Raw genomic sequence first — 22282 nt, forward strand, 5'->3', positions numbered from 1 at the left:
TATTAGCCGAGATTAATCCCTTTATGATTGATAATAACGTCGTAGTGGGAAGCCCAATCATTCAATAAAGAAGCAATAAACATATTGCGATACATTTTATCACCATAAATCTGAAAGATTGCTAGTTATATAATTTCGCTCTTTATTGATACCAATCTGTAGACTTATGAATGGGGAAACAAAGTGGATAATAAACGTTTTGTAGGATTTACGAGGAGTTTAAAAACCGTTTTGGATCTAATTGTAACATTAAAGTAGTTTTTATATACCGATATGTAAAAAAATCTCTTTCCGTAATAAATAAACTGGTACATTAGTTAGGAGGCTATCATGGAATTGTTTGCTCATAAATAAACTCCCCTCACACTTATTTATTAATTAACTATAATTGTTGCGTAACATTTTTGTTACGAAATCTTTTGGAAAATTTTTCTTTTTAGTATGAGATTTTTTACTGTACTATAACATACACAAATATATAACTAACTACCACTTTGATAGGACAGTGGAAAGAATGCTAAATTATTGAATGAAAATTCTATAAATGTCGTTCGGATTCGGTCCGGTGTCGAAATTGGTTTAAAATAAAAGAAAACCTTAAAATTTCCCATTGTTATCGGATCGGTACTCATCGGAACAAGGTTTTGTCGTTATTCGGATATAATAAGCAACTCTCTGGAAATACGATGAAACCATCCTTATTTATTATCAAGGTATTTACTCAACGCATTCCTACTACACCAAATGTTTATTTTGCTAATAACCTTGTATGATTGATGTGAATACTAAAATATAAGAAGCATATAACTATTTTTGCATCGGTTTCATTATCTGACGATTTAAACTTTTGTTCCGTAAGTCTGCCAGAGCATTTCGTCTGAATAGACTCCAGAGTATCAACACTCGGATGGGAAACTGGGCTCCTAGTCCACTTTTTTAACGTTTTTTTATTATAACGTTTTGGTATTTTTTTTTGGTTGTCACGTACGCCTTGTAGTTAAACATCATTGATTGGTTCTTCCCCGGATTTACTGTAATTGTCCACTATATTCAGCCCTTAGATGGACATAGGGTGCGAAGAATCCCCGGGAGGATAAAGATTGCTACATGGAATGTGCGAACCATGTATGAAAGCGGCAGAGCGCACAATATCGTCAAAGAGATGGAAAGACTAGACATTAATATACTAGGAGTCAGTGAAACTCGGTGGCCTAACTCTGGGCAATGTACAATTCGAAACCACACAATCTACTACTCCGGAAATGTCACTAAGACACACAGAAATGGAGTAGGCGTAATCGTGTCCCCATCTATAAAAAGTGCAGTAAAAGCATACACTCCCTTCTCAGACAGAATGTCACTCCTTCAGCTGAAAGCATATCCACTCGATCTAAATATCATACAAATATACGCGCCAACAGCAGACAAAAATGACGAGATTGTGGAAGAATTTTACCAACAACTGGAGACCCTGATGAGAATGACCAAGAAAAGCGAAGTGACATTAATAATGGGCGACTTCAATGCAAAGGTCGGCAGAGGTAAGGTGTCAAACGTTGTGGGCGGTCACGGATTAGGAACTAGAAACGAGAGAGGGGAACGTCTCATACGCTTTTGTCAGGAACAAAAACTATTGATAACTAATACTTTTTTTAAACTGCCCCCTCGCAGACTTTACACCTGGAAGTCACCAGCAGACTCGAAAGAAACAAATGTAAGAAACCAGATCGACTTCATTGCCATACCAGAAAGATTCAGAAACTCAATCACATCAATGAAAACCTATCTGGGGGCTGACGCTCAATCGGATCACAACCCAGTGGTGGGTAAACTGGGAATCAAACTAAAACGTATAGAAGGGAAGCCTAACAAAACCAAGATAAACATTAGGAAATTAAAGGATCCCAACATTAAACAACAAGTACAGGAATCCTTAAGAAGAAACATTGGAAACTTGAGTGAACCCGCACAAGACGCAGTTGCTAAATGGGAAGAAATAAAAAGAGCTGTTAAAATGACAAACAAGACACTTCTGTTACAGGAGCGCGTAAAGAAGAAAGAATGGATGACGGATGAAATCCTTGATATGATGGAAGAAAGAAGACAACACAAATGCAAAAATCAAGTAAAGTATCAAGAATCAAGTCACAATATAAAAACAAAGATAAAGGAAGCGAAGGAAGCGAAGGAACGCTGGCTGAAGGAGAAATGCGATGAAATCGAAGAATGCGACAGAAGATATGACTACCACAACATGCACAAAAAGATCAAAGAATTAACAACTAAAAAGAAAACCAGTAATCCCCACCCGACACTAATAGACGCAGACGGTAACCTTATATCAGACGACTTGAAGCTCATTGACACATGGAAAGATTACGTAGAACGACTTTTTAACGATAAACGCAGAGCGACAGTGGACCAAGATGACGACATGACTGGACCCGAAATACTAAGGTCTGAAGTAAAAAAAGCCATTTTATCGCTAAAAAACGACAAAACACCAGGTCCCGACAACATACAGGGCGAGATCATAAAACTCCTATGCGAAACGGATGACCACTTCCTCGATTTTCTGACAGGCCTTTTTAACACCTTTTACGACAAAGGGGAGATTCCGGAGGAATGGCTTCGATCGACCTTTGTAGCCATACCTAAAACACCAAGTGCAAAACACTGTGATCAACACCGCTTAATAAGCTTGATAAATCACATTTCCAAAGTTTTCACCAAAATCATACACAATAGAATATATAACAAATGCGAAGCAAATATATCGGAGTCACAATTCAGATTCCGAAGCGCATTGGGCACAAGAGAGGCGATCTTCAGTCTGCAAGTTTTAATTCAAAGATGCAGAGACATGCACAAGGACGTCCACTTGTGCTTCATCGACTTCTCCAAGGCGTTTGACAAGGTCAAACATGATCAACTCATGGAAATGCTCAGGAAGATGCATATTGATGGCAAGGATCTGCGCATAATAACCAGTCTCTATTGGAACCAAAGTGCTGAGATAAAGATGGGAAACTTACACAGTAGGAAAATAGATATTAAAAAGGGTGTACGACAGGGATGCGTCCTCTCGCCGCAGTGGACCAAGATGACGACATGACTGGACCCGAAATACTAAGGTCTGAAGTAAAAAAAGCCATTTTATCGCTAAAAAACGACAAAACACCAGGTCCCGACAACATACAGGGCGAGATCATAAAACTCCTATGCGAAACGGATGACCACTTCCTCGATTTTCTGACAGGCCTTTTTAACACCTTTTACGACAAAGGGGAGATTCCGGAGGAATGGCTTCGATCGACCTTTGTAGCCATACCTAAAACACCAAGTGCAAAACACTGTGATCAACACCGCTTAATAAGCTTGATAAATCACATTTCCAAAGTTTTCACCAAAATCATACACAATAGAATATATAACAAATGCGAAGCAAATATATCGGAGTCACAATTCAGATTCCGAAGCGCATTGGGCACAAGAGAGGCGATCTTCAGTCTGCAAGTTTTAATTCAAAGATGCAGAGACATGCACAAGGACGTCCACTTGTGCTTCATCGACTTCTCCAAGGCGTTTGACAAGGTCAAACATGATCAACTCATGGAAATGCTCAGGAAGATGCATATTGATGGCAAGGATCTGCGCATAATAACCAGTCTCTATTGGAACCAAAGTGCTGAGATAAAGATGGGAAACTTACACAGTAGGAAAATAGATATTAAAAAGGGTGTACGACAGGGATGCGTCCTCTCGCCGCTCCTGTTCAATATATACTCTGAACAAATCTTCAGAGAAGCACTGGGAGAAGTTTCGGAGGGTATCAAAGTAAACGGAGAGGTAATCAATAATATTAGATATGCTGACGACACAGTTATTATCGCAAATGACTGCAACGAGGTTTAAAGACTCATGCAAAGCATACACACAGCAAGTCAAGAATATGGTTTAGAACTCAATACAACCAAAACTAAATGCATGCTCATCAGCAGAACACAACAACCTCCGATGCAATTGACATTAAACAACTGAAAAATAGAACAAGTGGAGACATACACATACCTTGGAACCACAGTCAACACAAAATGGGACCAGTCAACAGAAATAAGATCACGAATTGAAAAAGCGCGAAACGCGTTCAACAATATGAAAAAGTGGTTCACAAGCAAAATTTCAATGGAACTAAAATTAAGACTGGTCAAGTGTTATGTCTTCCCGGTCTTGTTCTATGGAGCAGAGGCATGGACCACAATGGAAGCCACCCTGAAGAAACTAGAATCCTTTGAGCTGTGGATATATCGCCGTATTCTTCGGATATCCTGGACAGACCACATCACTAACGTGGAAGTAATGCAGAGAATAGGCAAAAGCAAAGAAATAATCTTCACCGTAAAGAAACGAAAGCTTGAGTACTTCGGACATGTCATGAGGCATACTAAGTACCGGCTGCTACAGTTAATAGTCCAAGGAAGAATCGACAGTAGGAGGGGACCGGGAAGAAGACGACACTCATGGATGCATAACCTGCGACAATGGTTCGGACTAACATCGACCGAACTGTTCAGACGTGCCGTAAACAAAGTCAAAATAACCTTGTTAATAGCCAACGTCCGAAACGGATAGGGCAAAGGAAGAAGAAGAAGTCCACTATATGTACCATTCTTCTAGGGCGTCTAGTGCCTGAAGATTTCTGGTCGCAATGTCCTGGTTTCTGTGCTTGGCCGCCATTGACGTGTCTTCCGCATAAAGGCCGATCATGGTGCCTGGTGTTCTCGGGACGGCAGCTGTGTACATTTTATACAGCCATGGAGATAGAATGGCTCCCTGTGGGAAAAAAGATCTGCTGTACCTTTAAGCGATAATGTCGTAATAAATTATCCTTTGTGTGCTTTAAAATACTTCGTCTTTTTGTCTTAGTCTATATTAAAACTGGCATAGACAAATTTCCGATATTGGAATTTGTCGAATTGTTCTTTACATACCTAAACCAAAATATGACCGACTGTTAGGTACAGTACGCCCAGGATAGCAGTAGACATGAGCTGCGCGCAAACCGGAAGAAGCATGCAGAATTAATTTGTGGTTTAAATTACAGGTTAGCCACGGTTCCTACAAATATTGACTGATTTATTTGTATGTACAGAAATATTGTTCACATTAATGTATCGTATGACGAGTTGCATGTAATTATTTAAAAAATTTAAATTTTAAGTGGATATTTAACAATGCTTAGGAAATATAAATTATTTACACTATAGAAATAATATAAACAAGCTCTTTTCTTTTTTAACCAGTTTTTAATTTTCGTGTACTTTGAATAATATTAAAACATTTATATCCTAAAATGTTTTTTAAATGTTTTGTTACTATAAAGAATGTATGAAGAGATTATAAGATTCAAAATCACTATTATTAAAAATTGAGATTTACACAAAACTTATCAACGTCGCGAATATCTTCTAAATCCACATAAACAGCTAAGCGGTTCTCGATCAACTCAGCGCTCTGTATCGTAATTTGAAATCTACTAGTGAGCACAGTATGTTCACTTCTATTCATATTCTGGTTCAACTGTCCAAGATATAAGATGCTGTCTGATTTTCATTCCGTTGGTGATAATTCAACGCCATAAGATACTATATTCTTTAGATTAGATTAAGACATGGGTTATTAGACCCATGATAACCTATGGCTCGGTGACGTGGTGGACAAAGACGCAGCAAGTGGGAGCAATAAGGCTGCTAGGTAATACACAAAGGCTAGCATGCTTGTGTATTACGGGGGCCTTAAAAACAACTCCTACTGCATCGCTGGAAGTCCTGTTGAATCTACCACCACTTCATATCTTTATACAGGGCGAAGCCAGATCCGTGATGCACAGATTAATCCATAGTCAGCGACATATAAGCCAGATGCATGGTACTGACAACAGAAAGCTAATCGAGGAGCTAAAAGCCGATATTGTGATGGGGAAACCTATCGATGCAACAGTTACGAGATATAGCTTTAACAATAAGTTCACAATTAAGATACCAGGCATGGAAGACTGGAATAAAGGTGTACCCATACAAGCTGCTGCTACCTGGTACACGGATGGCTCAAAAACATCGGAGGGTGTGGGAGCCGGCATAGTAGGGACAAATCAAGGGATAGATTTTCTGGTAAGTCTATCTAAGGATGTGACAGTTTTCCAGGCGGAAATAACTGCAATCCATCACTGCGTGGAAGAAATAGAAAGGCAGGAAAGAACGTTCTGTTCAGTTGCCATCTTCACAGATAGTCAGGCAGCGCTTAAGGCACTCAATTCTGTAGAGGTCAATTCTAAGCTAGTATGGGATTGCGTGTGTGCCCTAAATAAACTAGGAGACCGTAGCAAGGTTACGGTAGCCTGGGTACCGGGGCACGAGGGTCATAAGGGCAATGAAAAAGCAGATGAAATGGCCAAACAAGGCTCATCATTGCCATTCATTGGACCGGAACCCTTCTTCGGAGTTGCTAAATCAGTAACAAGAACGGCTACAAGGAACTGGGTAGCTCGCAAATCTCTGGAATGGTGGAGGAATTCACCAGGACAAAGACAGGCGAAACAGTTCATTACAGAACATTCGCCAAAATTTACGGCAGACCTAATAAGCAAAGACAGGAAAACAGTCAAGGTCATAGTAGGTCTTCTAACAGGGCACTGTAAGCTGAATAGGCACTTGAAGCTGATGGGATTATCAGATGATGACCTGTGCAGATTCTGTCACCTCGAAGAAGAAACAGCAGAGCACATTTTATGTCAGTGTGACAGTCTGGCAAATGTGCGGTTCTTTGCATTAGGAGAAGAAAATCCACCGGCAAATAGCTACATGGAAGGTAAAGTCTCGAAGCTACTAGACTTTATAAAAAGGGTCAGGCTAGAGAATGTTATCTAGGACTAGAGGACCACAATAGATCTGAAAAGGTCGCAGTGGAATAGGCCGAAAGGCCACCTCTCTTAATCTAATCTACTATATTCTATATTCATAATCTTATTTTACCGGGTAATTATTATTATTCATTGTTTCTTTAATGCCCTCCTCATGATTATTAAAATATTATGTAGTGACTGAATATGAGAATTAAAATGTTATCGACATATGGAAATTTATTTCTGAGTTCTATAAGTACTTATTCAACTATTTTGTTTAGTCGTAAATATTATACAAAATATTCTTTCTATTTATTATTTTAACATTACTAAACAATGCGGTGGATTTTGATAAGATATTGTGATATTATTTATTTTTGTGTCGTCGATAAATTCTAGATACTATTTATAGCCATAACACAATTATAACAATTGGTCGAAATCTAGTTGATAAACATTCATTTTATCTTTAAACCAAACGATACGAACCGTTTTTATTTTAATATTAGCATGGAGAATGCGAATTGAGTGCGAATTTGCTCACATTAGGTACGCTTGTTTTTTTCTTTTGGTGGTTCATTTGGTTCTACAAGTTTTTCTCTACCATCTTTAGACACATGTTTAGCTATCTGTCTAATATTTTTTAATATTTTAATTAATATATTTTTTCACACATTCACGTACACGTTTTTTCTGTCGTATGGCCCATATATGTCCATATCATACAGTCCTATGAGCCACATCTGTTACACATATTCTATGAGATGCAAACAGTTGAATTGCATATCTGTTTGTCACTGTAATCATCAAACACAAGACATTTTGGGTAATTATAGATCTGTACACATTACAGTTGGATTTATTTCTTTACCAATGTGAAGAACATCTCTTTGCAGACCTAACTGTCCAGTAAAAATGAAACTTGACATATTTAAAACGATTTTAGTCCAAATCAAGTCTTTATCTTCTTGGGAATGACTCCTGTTGATATTAACTTCCGCTTTACTTTCAGCCTCCGAATCACTGAACTATCCTATATGAAGTTAGGGTCGTATGACCCAACTATTTGTTCTCTATAGATTTAGCCATATATTTATCCATTTAGCCATCTCTCCATATTTAACAATATAATTACTCGATAATTTCCACATAGGAGTTAGTCTCCTTTTTTGTGCAATGGCACCATTATTCCAATGTTCCATTCCAGTGAAAGTGGTTTGTTTTTCCATAATGTTCAGTATCAGGGCGTTCATTACGCTTAATAGTAACCCCTTGCCTTCTTTTATCAGTTCTGCACTAATATTGTCTGATCCATGCGACTTATTGTTTTTTTTTTTGACAGTTGCTTTCACTTTAACTACTGAGGGTGGGTTTGTTTTTCTTTTGCCCCGATGATCTAGTTTAATTTCATCATCGAATTCATCGCTATTCACTTCGAATGTTTCCGTATAGAAATCCTTCACCTCTACACCTCTAAACCTCTACACATTCCTGTTTTTGGTTTAAAGCCTTTTTTACTCTTGTTCCATTTTTGGAAGAATTTCCTAGTTTCTGTCGGTTTGATCAATTATTTTAATTCACGAAGTTCCCTTTCTGTCTTTTCCCTTTTTTTTTCATGGATGTACTTTCTTCTCTTGCTTTCTCGATACGCTTAGTTCTTTTTCTCTGTTATTTTGCAGTATTCTTTATCATACTATTCTCCTTTTGTTTTTGTCTTTCCTCAATACCCAGTGTCTCTTTTACAGCTATTTGTATAATGTTTTTACATGTTTCTCATTCTTTACCAATATCTTTTTGCTATAAAAATGCTTTTGTCGTTATCTAATTTTCCATATTCTGCATTTTTACTGTTATCTTTTAATTCCTCTATTTTATATTTTTCATTTTTGTATTCTTTCCTTTTTTGGTTTTACAGAGATTCTAACGTTTATTCTATTTTCCACAAGGTAGTGGTTCAAGTCTGTATTGGCTCCTTTCCTAGTACTCACATTAGAATCTACAAGAACATGGTCTATCATGTTAACTGTGGTGCCATCTGGAGATCTTCGTGTGTCTCATCCAGACTTCGGCAATCTTAGTTTACAGATAATTCTGATATGCCACTTAAATTATTAATCTCATTTAGTAGTTTTGCTTCAGCTAAAGTACGTTAATTTAAATACACCTTTACTTTTAATAGAACAATAAATGTTCTTCTTCTTCTCGTGCCACTCCTAGCGGAGATTGGAAATCATCATGGCCACTGCGACTTTGTTAGCAGCGCGCCTAAAAAGTTCAATCGAACTACACCCGAACCATTCACGTAGATTACGAAGCCACGATATTTTTCTTCTTCCCACACTTCTTTTGCCCTTAATTTTGCCCTGCATGATATTTCTTAAAAGTTCGTACTTTTCACCTCTCACAATGTGCCCCAAGTATTCCATCTTTCTAGTTTTTATCTCATTTAGAATTTCGCATCTTTTGTCTAAAGTTTGGAGTACTTGCGTGTTAGTGACGCGGTCCATCCATGATATTCTGAGAATGCGCCTATAGCACCACATCTCGAAAGCTTCGATGTTTTTTGTGGTCAACTGTTTTAGTGTCCAAGCCTCTACTCCATACAACAGGGTAGAAAAGACATAACACCGCAGCATTCGTATTCGTAACTTTATATTGATATCACGATTGCAAAAGAGTTTGCGCATTCTATTAAAGACTGATCTAGCGATTTCTATTCTACATCTAATCTCTTTTGTTTGATCAGTATCGTCTGTGATCCAAGCACCTAGATATTTATAACAGGACACACGCTCAATCGTTGTATTGTGTATTACAAGATTAGCTCTGATGTTCTTTGATTTCGTGATTACCATAAATGTAGTTTTTTTCAAATTAATTTTCAAGCCGTAACTGTTACAGTATATATTGAGACTTTGAACGAGATGTTGTAGTTCTACTAGCGTTCCCGTTAGGAGAACCGTATCGTCAGCATACCTTATATTGTTGATCGTCTCACCATTTATTATCAGACCAAGATCTTCTTCCTCGAGTGCTTGTTCACAAATAGCTTCACTATACAGATTAAATAAAAGTGGCGACAAGATGCATCCCTGCCGGACTCCTCGACGGATTTGAATTTCTTCTGTTAGCCTACCCTCAACCTTCACATTTGCTGTTTGATTCCAATATAGGTTGCATATAATTCGAATATCTCGGCTGTCTATATTTTTCTTTATTAGAATTTGTCTTAGTGGTTCATGTTGTACTTCGTCAAAGGCCTTTTCGAAATCAATAAAGCAGGTGTAAATTTCTTGGTTCATGTCTAAGCATCTCTGTGAGAGAACGTTCATTGCAAACAGAGCCTCCCTTGTACCCAGCCCTTTTCTGAATCCCATCTGAGTGTTACTGATGTCTACGTCTAATTTCCTATAGATCCTATTATGGATTATTTTCAGGAACAGTTTTAGAGCATGACTCATCAAGGCTATCGTACGATATTCGCTGCATTCCCTTGTATTTGCCTTTTTTGGCAGTAGTATAAAGGTCGAACGGAGCCATTCCCTAGGTAATATTCCAGTTCTATATATTGTGTTAAATAGATCTAGGAGTATTTTAATAGATTCATCGTCCATAAGTTTGAGCAGTTCTACGGGAATTTCATCAGGACCGGGGGCCTTACCACTTTTCGCTTGTTTGATTGCATAATCTATTTCTTCTCTGATTATATCAGGCCCTGTATCATCTGTGTATTCGTTTGAGATTTCTTGTCTATCTTTGTCATCAAAAAGTTGTGATATGTATTCTGTCCATCGATTCATTTTTTGTTGTAAATCTGTTATGAGTAAACCATCTGTATCTTTGATCTGTCCTGTCTGTGTTGTTCTTCTCGTTCCTGTCATTTCTTTAATCTTTTTGTGTACATTAAAAAAGTCATATTTGCGCTCCAGTTTTTCCAACTCCTGGCATTGCTCACTTAGCCATCTTTCTCTAGCTTCTCTTATTTTCTTTTTTATCAGTTTATCTGTTTCTTTGTATCTTATCGGATTATTTGTTTTGTGTACCCTTCTTTCACACATCAACTGTAGTATTTCCTCATTCATCCATTCTTTATGTTTCCTTTCTTTCGTTGTTAAATTTTCTCTCCCTGCCAGCATTACGGCATGTTTAATATTCTCCCATTTTTGGTCTATGTTATCAGTATTTCTATTCAGTTTCTCTATATTTTGTAAATTTTCTTTGATGTTCACTATTGTTTTCTCTTTTATATGTTGTTCACTCAGTCTTCTCACGTCAATTTGTTTCTGTATGTGTTTTTGAATGATCTTTAGTTTTATTCTTAATGTGACTATAATGTGACTATAATAAATGTTATGCGATGGCAATTAAATAATCAGAACAAATGGTTAGTTTAGAAACCGTATCTTCTACTGTTTCTGGTCTAGATCTCTAATTTTTATTGGAGACTTGTCACCATAGTTTCATCTTTCTCCATATTCCAATATTTTGAAAGGTTTCTAGATGTTATTGACCAGCTTTCTGGTCGTTGTAAATCTCTTGCAATGTGCATCAGTAGTACTGTTCTAATTTCAGAAAATGTCATTTCTGTAGTCGTTTTTCTACATTGGATAAAGCCATAAGATATTTTTATTTGCTTTAGTAGTTTTCTCTACTTCACAAAGCATCAGACGGATTGTGAAGAGTTAATTTTTTGAAAATGCCACCATATTGGACTAATATACATGAACTGCATTAAGTACCATCCATAAATGAACACTGTAGATTTCTGAGATCTACGCTTTTATCAGATGGTTTTTAGCTTGATATCTAAGATGATATCGGTATTTTTTTGCATTGGATCTTATACCTTCCATAACACATGGTATTGTAACGTTTTTAAATAAAACGAGTGGTTCGAATTTATATAAATATATTTATTTATAAGTTTACAGTTCGGTAATATCTTAACAACTCCACTAACTCATAACATCGTTACATATATATACCAAAGTTACTATGTTCTAGAACATTCCCACCTCTAATTCGCCTACGTGACGTGTTGTTCTCTCTCGCACACGATATCGGTGGAAAGTTCGAGTCGCTTGCGAGATGCAGCCGTTACACGGGCCACGCTGAATGCATGTTCCTAACAGTATATTTAAATCATTATTTAAAATCTGTTTGAGATACACCTTGTAACACCAGTATTCAGAATATTTTTGATTGGATACTGCGCCCCCAACGTTGTATTCTATACCTCCATCAACAGTATTGTCTTATGTGGTGTTTTTTTACAAATATACCTGCAATTTTTGTTTATGAACCAGCTGATGCTTTTTATTTTTAACTCGAATTGGCATCTCTTTATTTTTATGTGTATTTTCCATATTAATTTTTCATCGAATTTAAATTCTAAGTATGTATTTCCTTTCTGGCGCTTACTAGAGGAGAAATATTTTTCGTATGAATGGTGCAGATGCATATTTTAGCCCGTTTTGTAGTACATTGAGATGATTCTGAAGTTTTTCAGTATTTGAAAGTGTGTGAAAGTATAAACCGTAAATAATTTCTTTCATATGACTTATACATTAAGAATTGTAGGTACATTTTAAATAAATATTTGGAAAAAACTCAACAATTTTCTTATAACGTGGCCTAAATATGTTTTCTTAAGATTATAATCCATATTTATGTTGCTAGCAATCGATACCAAAGTCTCTCTTAACCGATTGTTATTGGATTGTTCGTTACGGAAATAAACAAATTATCGCGGTTTTGAAAACTACGTGGGACTTACACTTGACTGATTAGATTTTTTGCTTTGGGAAATGTTCGTAACGGTTTTTGATTTGTTAAAAATAAACATAAGCAGGTACTTAAATAAATACATGTAAATGTTTTTCTGATGAAACATTTCTGGACTCAGAGAATCTTGAGTCCAACGAACAGCGTAGACGCAGAACGATTCTTCAGCAAATATAATATTGTAGTGACAGGTCGAAGAACAGCTCTTAAAGAGTCGAATGAAGAAATTACAACGATGTTAGCTTTTTTTTAAATGAAAATTTTGTTGTTGGTGCCGAGAATAAAACTGTGCTTTGGCTTGTACAATCCGTGATGAATCCGTGCCTATAGTTTATTTTTATGAACGAGAGAGTAATTAGCATAATTTTAACTGGTAGCTCCGACCACTCCATGGGCGTGCTCAAGATTAATTGAAAAATTACTTTGAATAATTGTAAAAAATAAATGAATTATTTCAGTGTTATAAAGTGTTATGTGTATGTAAACAAAAGTGACCACTTTTATCACACACTATATTAGAACTGACTGGCCTACATTAAAAAGGGTTTTAAAAAATTCACATTTTTTTTTAATTTTTAAAAATTACAAAAGAGAAAAAGAGTTTTTAAAACCGTCTAAGGTATGTTAAATAGATGAATAAAAATATTAATATAAAACTTACAGCTACTTGTTACAAATCCAAATCAGATTCAGAAGATGAACTTTCAGAACCAAGATTTATAATAACTGGCTCGATCATTTTATTAGTAATATTGTCCAGCTTCCACATTTTTTCCTCTTCTTTAATAGTGTGATTTACTGCCTTTTCCCAGTTTTCAGGTTTTACATTATTTACGGCCTCCAAAAACAACTGTTTAACATCATGAATTTTAAAAGTGGTATTTTTTCTTGAAACTTCACTCTTTATCTGTGCCCATACCAGTTCAATCGGGTTTAATTCACAATGATATGGTGGGGATCTAAGTACTGTCATTCCACGATTTTTGACAATTTCATCAATTTCGTATTTTTTAAATTTTTCTTTATGAAGGGCACACAACGAATAAAGTTCCTTTCTTATAGATCCGGGATGGTACGTAATATTTTTTGAACTCAGCCAATTCTGCAAGTCTTTTTTTAACTACTTGGTTGTGGGCAGTCCTTCTATAAGTCTGGAGTGATAGATCTATCATTTGTTCGAACCATTCTTGAAAGACATCAGAGTTCATGTCTTCATGGTAGTCACCGGTACGAGTTGATTCATAAGTTAATAAACCACCTTCAACAAAACCGTCTGAACTGCCAATGTGTACTATTATCAGCCTGCGTCCCTTTCCTGATGGTGGGTTTAAACCAGTAGATAAGTTATTTACAAAAGCGTGCCTTTGACTTGTAACATGATCCATGTTTCATCAAGATAAAATATTTTTCTTTTTTGGTTTCTCATTTCCTTTATGGTTCTTAGAAAATGTCTTCTCCATATGACAATATCGCTTCTTTCTAATAAAATAGACTTTCTGGGATTCTTTTTCCAGCGGAAGCCTATTTCTTTTAAAAGTTTCCATAACGTACTTCGACTCATTTCTGGGTAATCCTTATCATCTCGAACTGAGACAAGAACTTTATCCAATGTTGGAAATTCTTGTCTAAAGAAGAATTCATGCACTTTCCGTCGAAGTCCTTTAAAATAATATTCTATTTGAAATTTTGGTTTCCCTGGAGCATTACGTGGCATTTGAAAACTACCACATTTCTCTTCTTTAATAACTCTGTAAATCGTAGATTTCCCAACACCAAGTGTACTGCTAACTAACTCAACGGTCTCATCAACACTTTCACATAAACGTTTGTCTGTAAATGATTTAAAACAATTAAATATTAATGTTTTTTCATTAACTGTTAGAGGACCAATTTTTCGGCGTTTACACGGCACTTCCAAATTTTCCATAACACTAGTATACACAATAAACTGCACCTTGCAACTGAAGTACCTACTTTTAGTGAACTGTTACGAATTTTGAATACGCCACTTGGACCTTCCTATATACAAAATGGAAAAACCCACTATCACATTTTCTGTGGAATAAGTTTAGAAGGTAATTATCTAGTCAATTACTGTCGTAGATTCCTGGAATTAAAGAATTAAATGTTTGATTGTTGAAACCCTTACTTCGTGGAATGCACTCATTTCAGATAAAATAAAACGTTTTATTTTATCTAAAGAATTAAACTTTATTTTGCAAATAGGCAAAGAATTAAACTTTATTTTGCAAATAGATAAAATAAAACGTTTTATTTTATCTAAAAAATTAAACTTTACTTTGCAAATAGGTAGGTACTTATTAAACTTTTATTGGTTTTATATAACCAATAAAATAAACATCTTACATTTCTTGCAAATTCATTAGTACCTGTTAACCTCCATCACTCCGACACTGGCAACCTTATTTAGGGATTAGTAACCCTCACAACTATTGTATTCTATTCTGCTCCAACCTTTATACCTGGTGGTCATACTCAATTTAAAATTGTTTTCCTATATACTTCTGTAAACTTGTTGACAAATATCTGTTTTTCATTGAGTCACCCGTATCAACAGTTTAGGGATTTGCATACATAATTTATTGTTTTATTACTCTCTCATACATAAAAATACACATAATACGAGTATATTATTATATGATCTATTTAATTATCGGTTGTATAAAGAAGCTGCAAGGTTTTCGGTTCTTATTTCATAGTTAAAAACTTATTATAACTAACTGCATTAATTATATCTTATTATAATTATTAGCAGTTATATCTACCGTTTTTTATAAATCCAAGGACAAAGGATTTTAAAAATATGACATTATTTGCAAGACATTAAAATTTATTTAATCATTTAAGGTTAAGGCAAACATAAAAAAAATCATTAGATAACTGAAATTGTTTTGGTTAATTTCTGGACAACGTTGACAAACTTTTGTGTTAATTTGGTTAATTGAATTATATATAAAAGTTTGTTTAGACTAACAATACTAGGATAAAGAAAAGATTAACAAAAAGTATCAACAATTTTTAAACATTGAAAGAAAAAACCACACAAAAACATGTAGGTATGTGGTTATTATTTTTGCCGAAATCAGAATTTGTTGCTTTTTAAATAGAATTTTACCTACAAAAATTACCGTTACAAGTTTATTTTTAGTTTTGGCACGGCTTTTCGCATGGAGCATGTTATATTATGAGTGATTGGACTGAATTTAAAAAGCGTAATGTTTATATTTTGATGATTTTATTTTCATTAATTTTGATATGTATACAGTTCTGATCTACAGTAAAACAAATATGAAAATGTATTAAAGTATTTACCTGTTTCTATAAATATTACCTAGGGATGAAAAACGTGTATTTATAATCAACCTTTATTGATTTTTTGGGTTTCCGTCAGATATAAAAATATGAAGAAGCATAATCTGTAAAACTTTGTCAGAGAAAGAAGTGAAAACATTAGGGAACAGTACAAAATAGATCTGCTTAACACATGGGTAAAAAATTCTAGAAGAAGAAACTCTACAGTGTCTAGAAAATACCGAAGATTGGGCAGACCTAAGATTTGCCCATTAACAAGAACGAAAAACAGATTTTAAAATTTTTTTAAATTATGATCAAATCTTCTCAGCTTAAATTATTTAATTGTTTTCATTTTCAGCTCTTTTCTCTCCCTACCAGTCTAACCGTGTACATTCTTGTTATAGGTTATATCTTAAATCACGTCGTTATCTTAACGTTACCATATTACATTTACCGCGTCCCTAAGAGCATTCTTGCAGTATCAATACAGAGTATTTATTTAGGAGGATCTTCATCCCCACTTACCTTTCTTATATCTTCCTTTTGCTCTTGGTCCGCTATTCCATTGCTCCTTTCCTAATAAACAAGTAAACAATGTTTCTGATATGTTTTTTGTGCCAGTTCTTCCATATTGTGTAATCATTTCGATTTGTAAAGTTTTACAAATGATACTTTTACCATACTTCTTTTCGCTGCTCCTCTATTTTTGTTAGTGAACTTTTCTATACTTGTATGGTTAAGAAAAGAGATTTTTAAATTTAATTTTTGAAATTTAAGACAATTTTTTCACATTAAATCGTTTATTTTTGTAAGAAAACCTGTTATTAACATAACTGCTGTAAAAATAGCTTTAGAAATTTGGATTTTCTTGACACAAGATTTGAATCTAACCTCAAAAAATGACAGCGTCAGTAGTATGACGTATTGGAATTTTTGACCGTACTACCTTTATCTTCTTCTGCATTCATTTGCTTAATATTTAATTTGACTTCGACATTGTTGTAGAAACATTTGACAATTATAAAAATTTGACATTTATTGAAAAAACTTTTCAATGAGTCCAAAAAGGAAGTTCAATAAGCAACGAAGAGTGTTGCTACGGAAGCAGGTAGATATTTTCTTCTATACAATAATTTTTATATTGATTCGTGTTTTTGTTTTTAAAAATAAAGGGACAACGAACTGTATGCAATCAAAATTTAAAATATATTTCGATTTTCATTAAACATGTCCATTTTTAGGTCGTGAAAAACGATGTAGGTACAATATCTTGTATTCGGAACTCTTAATTTTTATAGAAGAAAAAAACTACTGTTTGCTTTTCCAGAAAAAAAGTTGTAGCTACACGTTTTTGAATACTTAGTTTGCCCATATAGTCCATGTTGGCACACCGCTCCCGTAGTTTCTGATCCAGTTTCTTTGCGGATTCTTATCACGAAAACCGAATCAGAAACATTTTTTTTTACGGGAGCGGTCTCATAACATGGACTAATATTGTTTTCCATTACAATTTACGGTTGTGTTATATCAGTCAATTTGTACATAATTATTATTAAATGATTATAAAAAACGGAAGTATAATATAAATAAAATGTTAGTAGATTTTTACATTTTGACTGACAAACAGAACCGTTTTTTTTATTTACTAAATATTGAAATAAGGCAGCCACAAAATATAACAATAGGAGAATACAACATTGAGGGGGTAAACAACTTTATATACTTGGGATCCCTAGTCACGTCTGATAATAACGTTGCGGAGGAAGTGAAGAGGCGAATATTTATTGCAAATAAATGTTACCATGGCTTAATTAGGCAACTAAGATCAGATACCGTCGCAAGAAAAATAAAATGCCAAATATATAAAACCCTAATAAGACCGGTACTCACATACGGCTTAGAAACCTGGACCATCACTAAAAGAGAGGAAACGTTGTTAGCCACCTTCGAAAGAAAAATCTTGCGACACATATAAAAGGGCACAAAAGAAAACGGAATATGGCGAAGAAGATACAACTCTGAACTATACAAAATATCCAGGATCCGGATATTATAACATTCATTAAAATAGGACGGCTGTGTTGGACATGTAGAAAGAATGGAAGAAGGCGAAATACCAAACAAAATATTCAAACAGATGCCAGTAGGAAAAAGAAGAAGAGGAAGACCGAAGCTGAGATACTTAGAACAAATAGAAAATGATATAACAACCTTAAAAATAAAAAAACTGGAGAAAAAAAGCACGAAATAGATCAGAATGGAGAAGAATCCTGGAACAGGCCAAGATCCAAAAAGGGTTGTCGAGCCAGTGATGATGATGATGAAATATTGGAAAAGAAAAAAATGATATGTCACAACTGGTTTAGAACTACTGTAGTTATTTCCATTGTAAGGATTTTTTTTCTCAATATCTTCAGTAAAACCGATTAACTTTTTTAGTTTATAATACAATTCAAATTATACTGATGGACCGTTTGACGATATTCTTTATTTAGGTTTTGTATTAAATTATGAAATGTAGCAGTTTTTTGAAAATCAATATCTAATAAAATCAACCAAATTGACCACGTTCTCATACGAAAAAGATAGGCAGCAGACAGAACCAGTATCAGTGCAAATTCTGATTGCGATCAGTATCTTGTGAGTGTCAAACTGCGACAGAAAATCGCGACAGTGCAAAATGGGCTGGCTAATAAACGACAAAGTACCAAAATACTTTGCAGAGAAAACTCAATGAATACGAATGGCTACATAATTCGTATAATGAATTACCAGCAAATTTGAATAGTATTTAGTAATAGCAATTCCGCCAGTGGCGTAGAATTTGGGAAGGGTTAACCATTCACCTTCCCCTGTCGTACGTCTCTGGTACTAGCCAGAAACGTTTATTTAACATAATTTTGTAAGGTATATAGTACCTACACTTCCCTCCAAGTATGACAAGGATATGTCAAATAGTTTTAAAGTACTGGGTACAGATAATTTTTAAATTAAAACACCCTCTAACTCAGTAAGGAGCCACGTTTTATTTTAAGTAATTTGGGCTAAACCTTAATATTTTAAGCTCAGGAATCTGCAGTTAAAATATTTCCAATTATTCATGAAACACCCTGTATACTTTGGAACTGAAAATACTGCAGTAAGAAAATTTAGAAAGTAACTTTGTGTTAATTTAGCTTTATTAATCTCTTTAAATATATTAAACAAACAATATTTAGTAAATTAATAACTATTTCCAGTATTTTGTATTATTTATGATACATCTTACATGATGCAAAATACATGTTTGTCCGAGTTTCAACTCAATATTTTATACAGTTTGTGCTTACTAAATATGCTTATAGTGATACAAATAAACGAAGGAAAAACAAAATATCTACTCTGCTCTAGAAGAGAAGATAGCAGGACGAGAGGAATCAAAATAGAAAACTACACTTTTGAAAGAGTCCAACAATTTAAATATCTGGGAGTAATAGTGAATGCCCAAAACAAGAGAAGTGAAGAAGTAACGGAACGAATACTAGCAGGCAACAAAACATACTGGACATATCATAGGCTCGTGAAGGACAAGAACTTATCCAGAAATACAAAACTGAAAATATACAGAGTTGCAATCAGACCAGTAGTTACGTACGCAGCTGAGACAATGTACCTCACGGAAAAAGATGAAGAAAAATTGAGAATTTTCGAAAGGAAAATCCTCAGACGGATTATGGGCTCGATAAGAATGGACAACGGAGAAATGAAAAGAATGAACCATGAACTAAGAGACATAATGAAGGCAGAAGATATAGTTAGATTTATTAAAGCACAGAGGCTGAGATGGCTGGGACACATAGAGAGAAGGAAAAACGACCTACTGATTAAGAAGATCACCAGATAGAAACCAGCAACTGGAAGACCCAGAGATAGATGGGTTAGATACATCAGGTCACGAGATGTATCAAAATTCTGGAAGTGAGAAACTGGAGGGAACTATGCACATATCGAAATGAGTGGAAGAAAATTGTAACGAGAGCCAAGTCATACAACAAACTTTGACAACATACAAGTGGAATGCGGAGTGATTCCACTTGTCTGTTGACTTGGGTGATGATGATGATGATACAAATAAAATTGAAAATCTGTATGATTTTGTGGAGACCATTTAAAAATGCATTTCCGATGTTTTTGTTTTTAATCTGAAACTCTGACAAACATTTTCTAGTTGCACTCACCATATCTATTAGAAGCTGTGAGGGTAATATTGACATTTTGGTCAATTTTACTCTTAAACATGCTAAATAGTGAAAATATTGAACAACTTTTTAGTGTGTATTTCTATTAGTAAAATTTATGCGTCTTACTTTCAATTCAATAGAAAAAGTTTTTTAACACCAACAAAACATTTTTTACTGTGATTTAAATGAATTTTACAGCTGTTATATATCGTGAAAAATTTAAGTATGAACTTCAACCGATTCAAACTTTTGTATTTCAAGAACATACAAAGACAATTAAAAAGCTTTCTGATTAATGGAGAAAAAATGTTTCTTTTTCTTAAGGTGCCCTCTCCATTACAGAAGTTGCTACAGTAAATTGCTGTCTATCTTGAGCTATTCTCGAATTTGTGTCCATGCCTGTCCAGTCTCTTACATTTTTGTTTTAGTGAATTTTTTCTTCATATTTGTGACTTCCTTAATCTTTTTGTATGCGTTGAAGTAGTCATGTTTTTTTAGTAATTCCTTTAATTCTTCACATTTGCTGTTCATCCATTCTTTTTTGGCTTTCCTGATTTTGTTTCGGATGGTTCTCTGGGTTTCTTTATATTTTACTTCATTGCGGTTTTTGTAAGATCTTCTTACGTCCATCAGTTCTAGGATTTCTTCTGTCATCCATGTATTCTTTGTTTTTCTGGTGTTGTCTTATAGTTGTTCTCTTTGTATAGTTGTGATTGTTGTTTTGAAGGTGTGCCAAATACTTTCCACTGATTCTTCTGCTACCGCGGGTGCTTCACTGAATTTTTCTTTGAGTGTATCATTGAGTATTTTCTCTATCTCTGCCTGTACTGCTGGATCTTTAAGTTTTTCGAGGCTAGGTTTTATCTTCTCTCTGCGTTTGATTTTCTTCAGTTTCATTGAGATTTTACCGATAACAAGATTGTGGTCGGAACCGATGTCCGCCCGGGATATGTTTTAACTGCCCTGATTCCATTTCTATAACGCTTGTAATTGAATATATAATCAATCTGGTTTCTTACTATGTGGTTTTAATTATCTTTCCATGTATATAATCTTCTTTTTAGTAGTTTAAACCAGGTGTTTCCGATCATTATATTTTCTTCTTGGCAAAATTAGACCAGTATTTCTCCTCCTCTATCATTTCTTTGGCCAAACCAAAGTTTTCCACTACGTCTTCGGTCCTCCCGTCACCTACTTTGGCAATAAAATCTCCCATAATAATGTTTACAGCATTTTTCTTTGCGATCTTCATTAGCAGTTTGGTCTCTTGGTAAAATTCTCGTATTTCTCTTTCTGCTTTTTCTCCTGTAGGTGCATATACTTGAATAAAGTTAATATTTGGAGGAGTGGTATTAATTTGTAGCATAGCTACTCTATTAGATATAGGTATAAAGGTCTTTACACATTTACTGCTTTTCTCGTCAACTAGAAATGCCATTTTTTTTATAATGATGAGGATCGTCATTACCAGCATAGTATATCACAAAGTTATCGATGTTTGTCTGTCCAGATCCAGGCCACCTAACTTCACTGACTCAGAGACTGTTGAGTCCTATTCTTTTCATTTCTCTCACGATATTATGAGATTTTCCTGGCATAAAGAGAGATTTTGTATTCCAGGTTCCAATTGTCAATGTGTCATTTTTGTTTTCCACTTTCGGGTAGTTCTTAGTATTTAACGTGGAGATTCTTAGCACCCCTTGACCATTTAAGGTCTGCCACGCACTAGGGGCCTTTTGTTTTCCATAACTTGCTATAGTCATAATATCTTGAGAATATTTAGTGTATTGGTTTCTCCTTGCCTTACACATCGTATTATTACAACCGATTAAACCAATATCTGATTGTCGCCTATTAAGAAGTCATTCTTCTCTAGCCTTGGAGTTAGTAATGGCATAGCTGCTGCCCTATACCATGTTTACCTATAAAACAATGTTTACTTAAGAAAATGTTTCTCAAATAAAATGGTATCAATCCTTGTGTAAGTAATTACAAAATTCCATACATTTCCCGCAATTGAATTATCCTTGATTTCTTTGGTTTTTCTATCTACTGGTAGCAA

At 34.8% G+C, this 22282-nt stretch overlaps 1 protein-coding gene across 8 annotated transcripts in view; it reads left to right on the top strand.

Moving 5' to 3' along the window:
- Positions 1–22282, top strand: part of Atpalpha (sodium/potassium-transporting ATPase subunit alpha) — a 202484-nt gene that overhangs the window by 109176 nt on the left and 71026 nt on the right. The window lies entirely within an intron of this gene.

The sequence above is a fragment of the Diabrotica undecimpunctata genome, chromosome 6, assembly GCF_040954645.1.
Source record: "Diabrotica undecimpunctata isolate CICGRU chromosome 6, icDiaUnde3, whole genome shotgun sequence".
Taxonomy (NCBI): domain Eukaryota; kingdom Metazoa; phylum Arthropoda; class Insecta; order Coleoptera; family Chrysomelidae; genus Diabrotica; species Diabrotica undecimpunctata.